The sequence below is a fragment of the Sciurus carolinensis genome, chromosome 13, assembly GCF_902686445.1.
Source record: "Sciurus carolinensis chromosome 13, mSciCar1.2, whole genome shotgun sequence".
NCBI classification, from domain to species: Eukaryota; Metazoa; Chordata; class Mammalia; order Rodentia; family Sciuridae; genus Sciurus; species Sciurus carolinensis.
In genome coordinates, this window is record NC_062225.1 from 12,210,876 (window position 1) to 12,226,022 (window position 15,147).

Below are 15,147 nucleotides of genomic sequence, written 5' to 3' on the forward strand. Positions count from 1 at the left end.
AGCCTCAAATAAACTTTTCCTCCTCTAAAATTATTCTTCTCAGTTCTTTCCATCAGAGCAGTTAAAAAACTGACTGAAACAAAGGATGTTGACCAGGTAAGCCCATGGACAGACCAACCTTCCTCTGTGATGTGGATCCTTCACTGAAAGCTTGCATATGCATTGTTGGAGAGAAAGGAGGTAGACAGAATCAAATTTCTTTCTTTGTTGGACTCTTGACCAATTGAAAGAACAACTTTCCAGTTTATATTTGGTTATCATATCCCCACTTTAAACACATTGGCCACATTGAGTCCAAATAAGTGTTACGAAGATGTGCAAAGAAAACTCTACTTCAGATTGCACGGGGGCAGGTTGCTTCCCGCAGGAGAACTTCACGGGTTCCACTTCTCCCAGAAGCAGAATCCTGGCTCCTCCACCGAGGTGGTCTGGAGGTGCTCTGCTGCTTCCTGCTGGACACCCCATCTGCACGCTTCTCCAGCAGGCTCTGTAGCACTGCCCCCTGAGTGGATTTGTTCTGCCAAGTTCTGATTTACCTCAAGTCCACAAACTATGTGATTACATAACAGTTGCTTCTAGGCTATCCCACAGGAACTAATGCTGATGGGCTATCTAGCCTGTAAAATCTGTTGATAAAAAACTGTTTTTCCCCTTTCACATTTAGATGCCCAATAAGAAAATTTTCCATTTGAGGTATTCCACAAGCAAAATCATCATGGACCTTCGGCTTCCCCCAGGGGCTAGATGATTGTGCCTCGCCCAAAGGTCTATTAGCTATTCGCAACTTGAACACAGACTGAAAGTTTCCTTTTTTTTCCTCGTATTATTTATAGGCTAAGATGCTGCTATGTTCTAGAAAGAACTACATTACTAATTGTCTCCTAGTTAACTATGGTAGGTTATATTAATGTTCAAATATTTCCTTAAATGATATCAGGTTTACCTGTGTGAATTAGAATGACCTTCCCTTCTGCTCCATTGACCCCAGTCTTGATCATATGACTTCCTTTGGCCAAGTAAATGTCAAAGGAAGTAGCAAATGATTCCAATGAGTACAAGCCTTGAAAACTCATAATGTGACTCTGACCTATGTGTTTCAACTTCTTCCATGAAATGGGAATCTTTCAAGGATTTTTGCCTTTATCTTGTGTCCAAGAAAAACAGCTGCAATTGTTGGGAAACAGTACTCAAATTTTAACCTGAAAGATAAGGGGATATCTGTTATTACTGCATTCAAGAACACTGAGCTATTAAGACACACACACCAAAAAAACAAAATGACTAAATGCATCTCTGAAAGGAATAATATTTTTAAAGGAAATTAGTTTACTAATGTCATTTATCTAGACTATTTCTCTGTAATCACACATGTATAAAGTGAGATTTTTCAAATGTGTTAAATATAAATTATAACCACTTATATGTTATCTATTCTATTCTAATTTGAGGAATCACAAAGACCTCACACGTTTCTGTCTATTGCTTGTTGTTTTCACCCTAGAAATGCTCTATTACTTATCTTTTGGAATGGAAGCTGAAAGCACATGACTTTGAAGAAAACTCTGCTGTGTCCACCGAGAACAAATGGGACTCAGAGTTTGATGCCAAAAGTTGGTAAATGGCTAGAGAGACAATCTTTTGTGCAACTTTAACTGAAGCCTTACTTGGAAATTATCAGATGACAAGTGGTTACAGGGAATTATTTTATTTAGTTAGTTTTCTTATTTAAACTTTTCTTCTTTGTATTTCTTTACAGTTATGTTTTAAACTTGAAATGGAGATGATTTATAATTTATTCTTGTGTACATTCAAAGAGCTTCATCAGCATCTATCTGAGACATCTTGTGAAACAAATTCTGACTGCCAGGTAACTGGAAGGTGTGATCTTGATCAAGTTTCTCAGATAATTTGGGTCTCTTTTTGGTTGAAATGGGTTAAAAGCTGCTCTTTTGTGAAATAGGAGTGACTAGGGAAGAAAGATTCCCATGGACAGAATGGCCTGCAGAGTCCCTGGGATTGCTGTGTGCACCCACAAGCCCGTTGATGTTGGAAGTTTCCAAGAATCCAATTTCAACAGTGTGGGGTGTTTCAACCCTGCAATCCCAGCAGCTTGGGAGGCTGAGGCAGGAGGATTGAGAGTTCAAAACCAGCCTCAGCAACTTAGCAAGACCCTAAACAATTTAGTGAGATCCATTGTTAAAAAAAAAGAAAAGAAAAAAAAAATAGAAAGATAAAAAGGGCTAGGGGTGTGGCTCAGTGGTTAAGGTTCCCTGGGTTCAATTCCTAGTATTAAAAAAAAAAAAAAAAAAAAAGGATCAAATTTTTCTGGTCCATCCAAAGAGACTTTCAGCAGTTCAGTTAAATAATGTCAGAAAATCAGGCTCACAAGCATTATTTATAACCCAGAGCATAGCACAGTGGAGGCAGCTCCATCTCAGGTCATATTGCTGAGAACACCTAGGTTGGACTAAGGCTGCTAATGTTCTCACCTGCCCTTTCTCATGACTGCGTTGTGTGCCCCAAATAATCATAGGTTAAGGTCCTAACCCCAGGAACCCAGCATGGGACTGTATCAAGAGATAGGGAGTATAAAGAGGTAATTAAATTAAAATACGATCATTAAAGTGTACCCTAATTCAATATGCCCGTGTCTCTAAGAGAAGAAGAAATGAAGACATGGACACACAGAGAGGGAAGAGCACATGAAGATGCAGAGAGAAAAACCCCAGCTTCAAGTTGAACAGAGAGGCCTCAGGAGAAGCCAGCCCTGCGGAAACTCTGATCTTGGATTTCTGTCCTCCAGGACTGTGAGCCAATGAATTTACATTGTTTGAGCCACTTGGTTTGTGACACTTTGTTATGGTAGTCCAAGTAAACACCTTTCAGTGAGAGATTACAAAGAAGGAACATTTTTCTTAACCAAACTCCAAAAGAATAGTGTTAATTGAACCATTAATATACACTAAGAACATCACACTGTGTATCTGTATCGGTGTCTCTATCTATTAATAGTGACAGCAATCAGACCCACCTTGATATAGTGAGGATCAAATTAAATCGTCTGTTTTAACTACTGAGTTTCATCATCCATTTTTCCCTCTTCACAGCAACCCTGCAATGTATTTGTGTTTGCAGTTTTTAGATGACAACACGAAGATCCAGCTTCTACTGACAAAACCAATGGATCAACTGAAACTCCTATCTCCCAAGTATTTAATGAAACACAAACTTGACTCGAAAGCAGCCATCAAGGCAGTCAGAGGATGTGGCATAAAGAGATAAAGACTTGTTCCAGTCACAGTCCAGTAGATCCTGGGGGTATTATAGGGAGATTCTGACTCCAGAGTCTCCTGCTAGACTTCTACAGCTGCCCAGTGTGCACTTAAACTGCATGCAAGGATTTACAACATGATCTGTTTAGCACTTGACCTTAATTGAATGCTTTCGTAGTAATACTTGTTCTCTGATTTTCTTCTTATTTACAAGTTTATCTATTGCATGAATGAGTTTGGACTTCTAGCTTAGTTATGTAAACACATTACTTCCGTAGCTAGCTTTGTTCTATGGCCACCTCACGTGAGTTTCACTTAACAGAATTAGAAAATGAGATGATGCCTTTGGTCTAGCAAAGTTCCATCCCATTCCTATGTGCTGAGAGGCTGGAGAAGCCACCTTGATGGGAAGAGAAGCGTCGTTCTTGTCTCTGATATTCAGTCCCTGTACCATTCAGAGACTTAGAATGCCTCAGAGTAGAGCCATAAAATAGCCAAGCAAATTGCAGGACACCAGGCTCTTTAGTGACTAGAATACCCACAAGCTCAAGGCTACTCATCTCTTCCATCTCTTCTGCCTCAGAAATCATCCTGAGCTCACAATTCACACCCAACTTCCTGTGCTTCCAGCCTGTCTGCCCCTGGCACCTGCCCTTCTGGGCCAGACAGAGAATCTGAACATGCACATTGTTTTGATGACTTCTAAATTTTATTTTACACTTTCCAGATTTAGTCACTTCAAAATTATGTTCAATTAGGAAAGGGAATTAAAGAATATACCTTCTATCCATTCATGTCCCATCCTGATGCTGACTTTGCAGACTTCCTGAGGCAAAGCAATAGGAGGGCGGATGTTGCTGAGGTTCAGAGGCTGCTGTGCAGGTAGCTCAGCTCAGTAGCCATCCTGAATGGGAGGCATGGACAGAGACAGGTGCCCCAGCCTGGATCCTCTGGGATGTTAACTTGGCATTACTGCCAATCGTGTTCCTCAAGCTCGGTTCATTGAAGATGCAAACAACATAAATGACAAAGTCATTTTTCAATCTGTTGGGATAAGTGCTCTAAAGATGAAGCCAGTAAGAATCACAATGAGAAATGGTTAAAAAAAAAAAAAAAAAAAAAGACTGGGGAGATTGCTCAGTCGGTAGAGTGCTTGCCTTGCATGCACAAGGCCCTGGGTTCGATCCCCAGCACCGCAGAAAAAAAAAAAGCTCACTCTATACATCTGGTTAAAAAAAGAAAAAAAAAATTCCCGTATTTCCCCTTGCCATTAAAACCATAGTAAATTTGGGTCCCAGAACTTTGAGCTAAGGAAACACTTTGCTGACATAAAGATTAACCAAAATGGGACAGAAGGATTTTTTTTTTTATTTAAATGTTTGAGTTGATCTTATCAACTATGAAAAAAATGCTTACTCTTAAGAGAAATGTTATAATTGGACTTGTGAGCAAATCAGACCTGACTGGAACTAGTCTCGCTAAATCGTGCCTGTGTATTTAAAATTTTGAAAGGTTTTTTTACAAGATGTTTTTAACCACAATAAAATATTAATTTCCCCCCCTAAACATTATTCCAATCAGCTTGGTTAATGTGATGAGGCGGGTACGGTCGAGCAAGAAGTGCTGTGTTATTAACCACCAAATGCTCTGCACCATGTGACAGAGTCTTTCAGAAGCAAAGGGCACATTGAAATAAAATCACACTGAAAGTGTTCTTGGATGTTTATGTCCCACAATAGCAATCACGCCTCGGTGCAGGCGTTTCTTAGGAAGTACTGACTCGCTGAGGTTAACTGCCCAGAGGAAAGCCGAGGGCCGCCATTCCTCCCAGCTACTCATTAATCCCCAGGAAACCTCCTGCCTCCTGGTGGTTATTGTTCAATCCTTTAGAGACAATTTTCCAAGTATTTTGAGTACTTGTTCAATCCTAGAACACCTACAGCCAGCCCGATCGTGTTTGTATAGAGAAAGAACTCGTTTTTCTTAAAAGTGGATTGAATTTCAGCCTCCCTATAAAGAACCCTTATGGGCCAGTGGCTCAGAAAAAAGCCACTTTAATTGCATTTTGGCTTCTCTCTTTTTTTTTTTTTTTTTTTTTTTTTCCTAATGGGGAAAGAAGATGGAAAAGCTGAGGGAAAATCAAGTGGGGAAGAAGAAGGTGTGAGGAGGCCCAGGTCCCCAGCACCCAGGTCCTTCCTGGCTCCCAGACATCACTCACCCATAATGGGCACAAGAGGGCAGCTGACGCTGTGCTGGGGAGGGAGAGAAACGCCCAGAAGGAAGGAACCAGCAGGAGTGGACAATCACTAAGCAGAAGGCCCTTGTGGGCACCTGGGCAGAGGACGGAGCCCTGGAAACTAGACTCAATTCGGCCGGTGGGGGAGACCTCACCCACCTACCTCTGAAAACACGAACCATTTCGAACAAGAGCCCCACACGGGCAGTTTCAGTTTGTGAAATATTGGATAGTGAAGAGTTATTTGTCAATGTAAGACATTATATAAAATTAAAGTTTTGTCTTCTCCAGGAGAGAGTTTATATTTTACTTCAGCATTTCCTGTCTTCCAAATCAGGTTTCCAATATTTCAAAAGTGTAGCTGGTCACTGTGGCCTATGTTGGTAATCCCAGCGGCTCTGGAGGCTGAGGCAGGAGGATCTTGAGTTCAAAACCAACCTCAGCAAAAGCGAGGTAGTGAGCAACTCAGTGAGACCCTGTCTCTAAATAAAACACAAAATCGGGCTGGGGATGTGGCTCAGTGGTTGAATTCCCCCGAGTTCAATACCTGTACAAAAAAAAAAAAAAAAAAAAAAAAAAACCTAAGAGAGGTTATTCTACAACCATAAGTTGTATAAGTTAACTAAACTTATTAGGAAGTTTGGATTATCATGTACAGCTGTGTGTGTGTGCATGTGTGTATTCGAAAGACAGAGAGAGAATGTTCTGGAGTCAGAGTGACCTCCTCTATTGTGTATGTTACTATATCTTCTTCCAAAATAATTTTTCTATTTCTCATTATTTCCCATGAGAAAAAAAAAAAAAAGAATGAAATACAGGATCTCAAATGAAAATACAGGATCCTGTGAATATATATTGCTAAAAACCAATTATCTCCCCATTCTAACTTAACTTTTAGATTCCCTCCCTATTCATTTAAAGCCAAAGGCAAAGTCTGGATGCATAGAAAAGCACATGTTTTGCTTATAAGTTTAAACACAAAGAAACCTAAAGGTCCCCAGTCAAAACAGCACCAATGAAAACTTGCTAAAGTGACCATTAGAGACAAATCACTGCAGATCCTTCCCGTGAAAGAGAATGGCAGCAAAATTGGTTTTGAAATCAAATACCGTAGACTCCAAATTGCCCCATGCCTATTTAAAAGAGAACCCCTAGTTCCCTTACAGTCTTCTATGGACCTCCTGAAGTCGATTTACAACACATTATCTTAGTTCAATGCAGTCAACAAGCAGAGAAGCATCTGGCAGGAAGGCATTCAGCCCTGTGTGTACGTGAGAAATGTAAGGTAGATTATGAATGGGTAAATTCAGAGGGACTTATGGAAGCTGCCTACTTAAAAAGGGTGGAGATCAGGAAAATTTCTCCTTAAGGCTTTCTAATTTGACAAGATCTAGGCAAGCAAAATTATAGTATCAGGCAAAGCAATTTTGATTATTTTCGCATCTTAGACATAGACAGAAATACTTAGCAATCGCACCAAAGTAGTGTTGGGTCCAGTCCTTATATGATTCAGTACTGGTATAACTCTAGTCACAAAATGCTTCAGAGCCCACAGCCAAAATGTGGATTGAAGGTGGTATCCCTGCTCCATCAGTCTTTACGACTCCTACTTCAGAGGGAAACCAGAAGTTCAGCGGCAATGAACTTCCTTTCTTCAGAAGGACTCAGAAGCCCCCCAGCCTCACGAGGGCCACCCCTTCCCTGAAGGCTACTGGGTGACTCGCTCACTGCAGCCGATTCTGTTGAAATCTGCAAAGTTGTTATAAAAACAGATGGACCAGGACTTCCGCAATAACTGTTGGGATGGGCAGGTACCTCGGTAATTGGTATGTTTTTCTTCACCCTTTCAGAATCCATAAACTTTGTTTCAAGGTCAGGAAATGTTTTTTCTCTACTTTTAACAGGTCATTTATTCCTAAAAAAATATTTTGGCCAATCTTTTTAAGAGAGAGAAAAAGAAATAGGTAAGTGGTTCTAAGGGGGAAAAGCAGCAGCCTAATTGGAAAGAGCAAGTGAAAAAAAAAAGTGTTTATTTTTCTTAAATATTTAATTTTTACCCTGTTTTTTTTCCAATCTTCATGCTTTTAAGTATTACTGTATGCCAGGTGCTCTGCTAACAACTTTATGTACATTATCTTTAGTTTTCACGATAAATTTATGAAGCAGTTTATTATCATTCTCATTTTATATAATAGAAATCAGAAAATTTAAAAGCCTTTGCGTAGGTCAGGTAGCCATTAAAATTCAAAGCTGAGATTTGGATTTGGATTGTTTTGAATCCAAAGTTCCTTCCTTATCTTAATTATTGTATAATTTTGCAATTCAATTGTATTTTTGCAGTGGATTAACTCAGATAACAAAATTAGATTTGATATTTCTCACCCTCTGATCATATTCAACCAATTTTTTTAAAAGGGTACTTTACCAGATATTTATTATCTTTGCTTTCTCCAAAAATTTCATTAATTAGAAGTCATATTCCAAAATCCACAGCTAGAAATCTAAATGATTCCATCTATCTCAGTTCTACTTTACCTGGAGGGAATCTTGTGTATATAAAGAAAAAAGTGGTTCCTCCCAGTTTCAACCAGGCAAAATTCTTCTAAACCATCAGAGTTTCATAGGAACATTGAATTATGATAGGTTTCTTTTTTATCCCAGTGTTGTACTAAATAAAAATTTTTTATTAGAAAATTCAAATTATCAGTGTGGAAACACCATAGAATGAATAAATTCAAATGTCATCATTCTTTTGGAAATGTTGAACTGGTTTTATCTGTGTAAATGGGACTTTCATCTGTTTCTCTCCCCAGGACTCCTTCAAAAAATTTGTACCAATATCAACAAATCCCTACCCCACCATACATGCACACACACTGATCTCATTCACAGAGGGAGAAATAATGAATAGGGTATTTGAATCGGCAGCTAATTAAATGCACTTACCCTCCATTGCTATCAGCTTTCTATTCAGTTTAATGTATATTCCTTTACCTGTGTAATCAAGAAATATACCTTGCATTGTCAATGCCTCGGCCCAAATAATCAGGGCAGATCTCAGTTCATAAAGAAACAATATGCAAACAAAATGCATCTATAGGCTTCTGAATTTGTGTATTGATAGAAGTTCTTAGCTATTCTTTTTGCAAGTTTCTGATACTACCACCATGGCCCCAAAAAATGTAGAATATCTATAGTTTCTAGCACCAGTTTATGACATAAACCCAAACAGTTACTTAATAAAGCTTTCATATATTGTTTAAAGTCTTCATAATAAAATATAACAAACCAGCACAGAGCAGCCCATGAAGAATCAAAGAAACCATGCTCTTTTGCAAAAAGCTACCTTTAAAATATTCAAATATAATGGCTGTTTCAACCTTCTCTGTTTTCACTGGAGATATGGGTAAGTCCCTGTTTGTTCTACAAACATGTTTCACCCTGATTACCAGATCACTATCGTTTTGGAAGGAATTGTTGTTTTACTAACTTGCAATAAATATGAATGATCCTTGAGGGATAAATGCATAACAAAAGACACATTGCTGTTGCCTTGTTTTCCCAAATGCAAACTTGCTAATCTGTGACCAGTTTACATCACCACCATTCTGAACAGGAGAATGAGGTCAGAATGGATGTGGCCAAAGAACACAGGTTGAAAAGAAAGGACGTGATTCTACTCAATCTAGCCCAAGAATTAGAAAAATGCAGAAAACAGTATGAAGTCCACTCTAATAAACCAGTGACCAGTACAATTGAAATAAATATATCAGTGTCAGTAGTTGGAAGCCAGACAAAACAATCCCAGGGAAATTACCTTCTTAGATAAACAATACACTACAGATTTATATTTATGTATTTCCACTGGAGTTGATAATAGACTAAGGTTTATGTACGTTGCAAACATTCTGAATACACAATCCTTTAACATCACACACTGTGCTCCAGGGAAATAAATTTTGACATGAAGTTAAAAACAGGAAAAGGTGCTGATTCCTGAAAAAGTTTAAAAATTCATAAGCTTTCTTTCATTTTATACTAGTATAATGCTAATATTTCAACTGGAATGATCAATGTAGAGCTGTTATAGTATAACAAAATCAACCCATGTCGTTTTAAAGTGATTCAATATCTCTCTTAGTGACATGGCTTTATAAATTGCCAAAATTTATTGCTTTGAGACAAATGTAATATACTATAAATCAAACTACCATAACAACTATTATAAACTTCTCTTGCGATTCTCTACCTTTAGGCTCACCTCTGCCCAAGGAGGGTCTAGAAACCTTTCTATTTGATACTCTGTGCTTTGAAATATTTTTCACACCTTGGGATAAGATGGCCTAGCCATTGCCATATAGTGCCTGGGGAACTGGTTTGTCTTAACTTATAAGAAGAAAGGAAACTTTGATTCGCTGGGTTGGGGCGAACTATATCCATATCATTGCAATATTAGGACCTTTTAATCATCTTTCCATAAGAAAAGATTAAAATGCCTTAGTTATGCAAGATTAAATGCTCATTCAGTAATTGCAATGGACAGTATGCTTTCAGAATGGGAGAATTAAATTAAAAGAAAGACAACTCTGGAAAATGTACTAGTGGTAGAATTAGAGAATGTTTCATCAGATCCTGATGTCTCCACAGTAATGAATCTGCCAAAAGATAATAATATTTTAGTGAAAGGTGTGATTGGATAAGTCACATTATTTATTAACCGTTTCCCTAAAATATCACTTTTGTCTTATTATTAAGAATGGTTAGAGGGCAGCAGGGATGCCTGACACAAGGCATTAAAAGTGGATTGTGTCTATCAGGAACCCTGGCGGATGTGAGGTGCTGTGCTTGCACTCGGTGACAGATGGCCAGAGCAATTGCAGACCACAAATTAGAAAGGTCTCAGTCAGTTCCCCAGAACCAGTCAGTCATCACCTGGTCCTTTTCAATGACCTAAATAAGAGCTGGTTCTTAAATCTTCATCTTGCTTTTTTGAAGAATTTCAAACAGAAGTGTTTGAGAAGACCACTAGAGAAGAGGAAGATTATGATATTGATGAAAAGTCCCCTCCGAGCTATCTCCAGAGGTCAGGCACCCTCCTGGGAAGCTTTACATGGCCACCTTCATTCAATACCCAGATCCTCAAGGACTGTGTGCAACAGAACAGGAATGGGTGAAAATAGACTCCACCAAAGAAAAAAAGAACAGAGACCCCTCTGAACAAAGCAGGCCAGCAGCCTGAGGAAGAAAGACTAGTTAGAACGGAATCAGGCAGTTAGCAGTCACCAAAAACCAAACAGTCAAATAAAACATGAATCCCCCAGGAATGTGTTTATGAAACACTGGGCAGATATTAAAAGCACAGGGGACTTCCTGAAGTGTGGTGTCCTTTTTAGACTCAGACAAAGATAACTCTCGTAGGGTAGAGACAGGACCTCATGTACTAGAAAATGATCCAAATTACCAGTACGTTTCTGTTTCTATCTTTTTTGGATCCTAGACATTTAAAACTAAAAGGGATCTTTGGAGTTACTAGAGAAGGACCCCTTCCTGAGATACAAGCTGAGAAGCACGTGATCCACAGGCCCCGGTACTGCTAAGACACTGCCCAGCTTCCAGAACCAGGCTCTGGTTCTATCTTCCTGGGACTGTTCACATCAGGGTTTTGTCACTATTTATTCAAAGACTAAAAAGTAGTTCTAGCACTCTTAAGTCAATGGATCATATTATCAATAGTCTCTCAAGTGTATGGTTTATTCTCTTTCCAACTGATCATGAGTTAAAATATTGGCCTGTATCTCTGATCACTATATCCTTGAATATGTGAAATGCCAACTATCACTAAATGAAACTTTCATTTAGTCAGACTATGTGTATAGAAGACCATAGCTAGGTCCAAAATGATGAAAGATTCAGTAAGTTAGCTGGTTGTTTTTTGTAAAATCAGCCAGAAAAAAAAGAAAAAAAGTCACCTTTCTTCCCCTCAGGCCCACAGTGGCAAGGGTCACTGGAGTGGGAAATTTCTCAAGCTCTGTAGAGAGTTGTTCAATATAGTTGTCTTCAAACACATCCAAAGTCAGGATTAGAGGTTTCCAACATTTTCTCCATCAAATACCCAATTTGTTGTATATTCCGTGTATCAAAACACATCCAATTTAATGCATTATCCTTGTATCACATCTTTGCAACAAGTTTGTCTGCCAAACTGCATTTATTAAGCAATAATTCTCCAATTTTGTTTTTCAAAAAAAGCAGCAGTTGTCATTGCTGTGCAACTAAGGACAGGAAAACTGTTAAATCCCTCTGAAGAGATGGAAGAAGTACCAGAAACAGTTAATAGGAACAGGAATCAAAATGAAAACAGCAACTCCAGCCCTGAGCACAAGGTCAGCTACATAATTTGTAGGATCCAGTGCAAAATGAAAAGATGGAGTCTTGGCTCAATAAAACTGGGGAAAAAAAAGTTTTTACCTTGCTTCTGCAGCCTCTCTGGAACTGTCATGGTATTTTTATTTTCATTTTCATGTTTTATTATTTAATGCAGTGATCCCTCCAACACAATGATACCTGTCAGTATTATGTCATGCACCTGGCTTCTGCTCCCTGTGCCTCACAAAGGACAGCTTGCAATGTGTCCTGGGAGGACACATACCAGAGGCACACATGCCAGAGTCTCTCCTAATTTCACCAACAAAACACAAACCCAAAGTCTTTTGAAATACTGGAAGTATTTAGTTGATATTTGATTATTATTTGGGTTCTGGAAACATAAATTCCTTGAGATCTAGGAGGGAAGCTAAAATTATTAATATGGATATTTAACAAACAGTTCTACGCATTTAATATTATTGTGAGCACCAGGCACTTGTTCTGAAGTGAAAAATTTATTTTATGGTCATAGAGTAGTGCTACTCAACAGGAGAGCCACTAGCTAAGTGAGGCTACTTTTGTATCCTTGAAACACAGCTAAGCTAAATTGAAATGAGCTTTAAGTATAAAATACATGTAATATTTTTCCCACATTTTCACTGGTGAATTATAGTTGTACCTAAAAGTGAGATTTGTTGTTACATATTGGTACATACACACAATATAACAATGTAATTTGACCAGTATCCCTCCCCAGCATTCCCTACTCCCTCTCCCTTGTCCCTTTTCTCTAATGATCTCCCTTTGATTTTCGTGAGATCCTCTCCCCACACCTTTTTTTTTCCCTTTTTCCTCTCGACCTTCACAAATGAGAGAAAGCATATGACCCTCAACCTTCTGAGTTTGGCTTATTTCAATTAACATAATGGCCTTGAGTTCCATCCATTTTCCTGCAAATGACACAATTTCATTTTTCTTTATGACTGAATACAACTTGAATTATAAATACCACATTTTCTTTATCCAGTCTTCTATTGATAAACACCTCGACTGGTTCCATAATTTGGCTACTGTGAATTGTGCTGCTATAAACAGAGGTATGCATGTATCATTATAGCAAGATGACTTTAATTCTTTAGGGTAAATACCAAGGAGTGGTATAGTGGATCATATGGTGGTTGCAAGCCTAGTCTTTTGAAGAACCTCCATACTGATTTCCACAGTGGTTATACTAATTTACAATCCCACCAATAGTGTAAAAATGCCCCTTTCCTCCGCATTCTCTCCAGCATTTATTAGTGTTTGTATTTTTATGACTGCCATTCTGACTGGTGAGAGATGAAATCCTAGTATACTTTGATTTGCTAAAGACATTGGACACTTTTTCATGTATTGGCCATTTGTATTTCTCCTTTTGAGAAGCATCTGCTTAATTCATTTGCTCTTTTATAAATTGGATTTTTTGTTCTTTTGGTGTTAAGTTTTTTGAATTCTTTATATATTCTAGATATTAATTCTCTATCAGAAAGAGTAATTAGCAAGGATTTTCTCCAGTTCTGTAGGTTCTTTCCCCACTTTCCTAACTGCTTCCTTTGCTGTGCAGAAGAACCTTTTTAGTTTGATACCATCACCTTTATTACTTCTTGGCATGATTTCCTCCACGCATTAGGGGTCCTGTTGAGAAACTCATTGCCTATGCCTCTGTGCTGTTTACTCTTTGTTTTCTTCCAGGAGTTCCATAGTTTCTGGTCTAATTCCAAGGTCTTTGATCCATTTTGAGTTGATTTTTGTGCAGGGTGAGAGATGAGGGTCTAGTTTCATTCTTCTAAATATGGATAACCAGTTTTCCCAGCACCATTTGTTAAAAAGGCTGTCTTTTGTCCAAAGTATGTTTTTGGCACCTTTGTCAAGGATCAGACAACTGTAGATGTGTGGGTTTGTCTCTGTGTTTTCTATTCTGTACCATTAGACTATGTGTTTTTATTCCAGTACCATCCAGTTTCTGTTTATAGCTCTGTGATATAATTTGAAGTCAGGTATTGTGATGCCTCCAGCTTTGCACTTTTGCATTTAAAATTTATTTGGTTATTCTTGGTCTTTTATTCTTCCAAATGGAAAGATTGTTTTTCTAATTCTGCAAAGAATGTCATTCATATTTTGATGGTGATTGCATTGAATCTGAGTATTGCTTTTGGTAGTGTGACCTCTTTAATAATATTAATCCTGCCTATCCATGAATATGGGAGGTCTTTCCATATTCTAAGGTCTTCTTAAATTTCTTTCTTCAAAGCTTAATAGTTTTTATTATAGAGATCTCTTTTACCTCCTTGGTTAGATTTCTTCCTAGTTTCTTGTTGTCATTGACATTTGTTTGTTTTGTTTTCAATTGTGAATGGAATTGTTTTCCTGATTTTATTCCCAACAAATTCATCATCGGTATATATGAAAGCTATTGATTTTTCTATGTTGATTTTGTAACCTGCTACTTTGACGAATTTGTTTATTAGCTCTAATAATCTTTTGATGTAGTTTTATGGATCTTCTAAGTATAGGCTCATATCATCTGAAAACAGTGATAATTTGATTTCTTCCTTTCCTATTTTAATCCTTTTATTTCCTTTTCTTGCTTAATTGCTTTGGTGAGATTTTCTAGCACTATATTAAATAGAAGTGGTGAGACTGGGCATTCTTGTTCCAGATTTTTAAAGGAAATACTTTCAGTTTTTCCCAATTTACTATGAGGTTGCCTTTGGGTTTATCACATGTAGACTTTATGATGTTGGGATAAAATCCTTCTATCCCTAGATTCCTCAGTATTTTTATCCAGATCACTGGAGAGCTTTACAACTCCAGCTTCTCATGTGGGAAAGGCACTTCTTCAATTGGTGAAGTTTGTCAGATTTTCATTAGAAGAACCTCTGACACCTAATTCCCCAAGAATGTCTAAGAAGTTATCAATTAGCATGTGAGTTAACATCATCCCTCTGGTTAACTCTTCATTAGAAAGGGGGAGGTATATATGTAGGATGGCACGATTGGTCAATCACCCCTAGGTGAGAGGTGGAGCTTTTCTGACACCTGCAATCATGATTTAACCTGACACTGTCATCCCCTCAATGCCATGAAGTGAGCCCATCCAAAAGCTCCTGAGTGTGGCTCCGCAGAAAGGGCTGACCTGTGTCTGATAATGAGTAAAGAGTCAGATGAATTCAGAATGCAGCATGTCTTATCAGAAGTTTTGCAGCTTTATATTGTATCTGGAAGAACACAGGA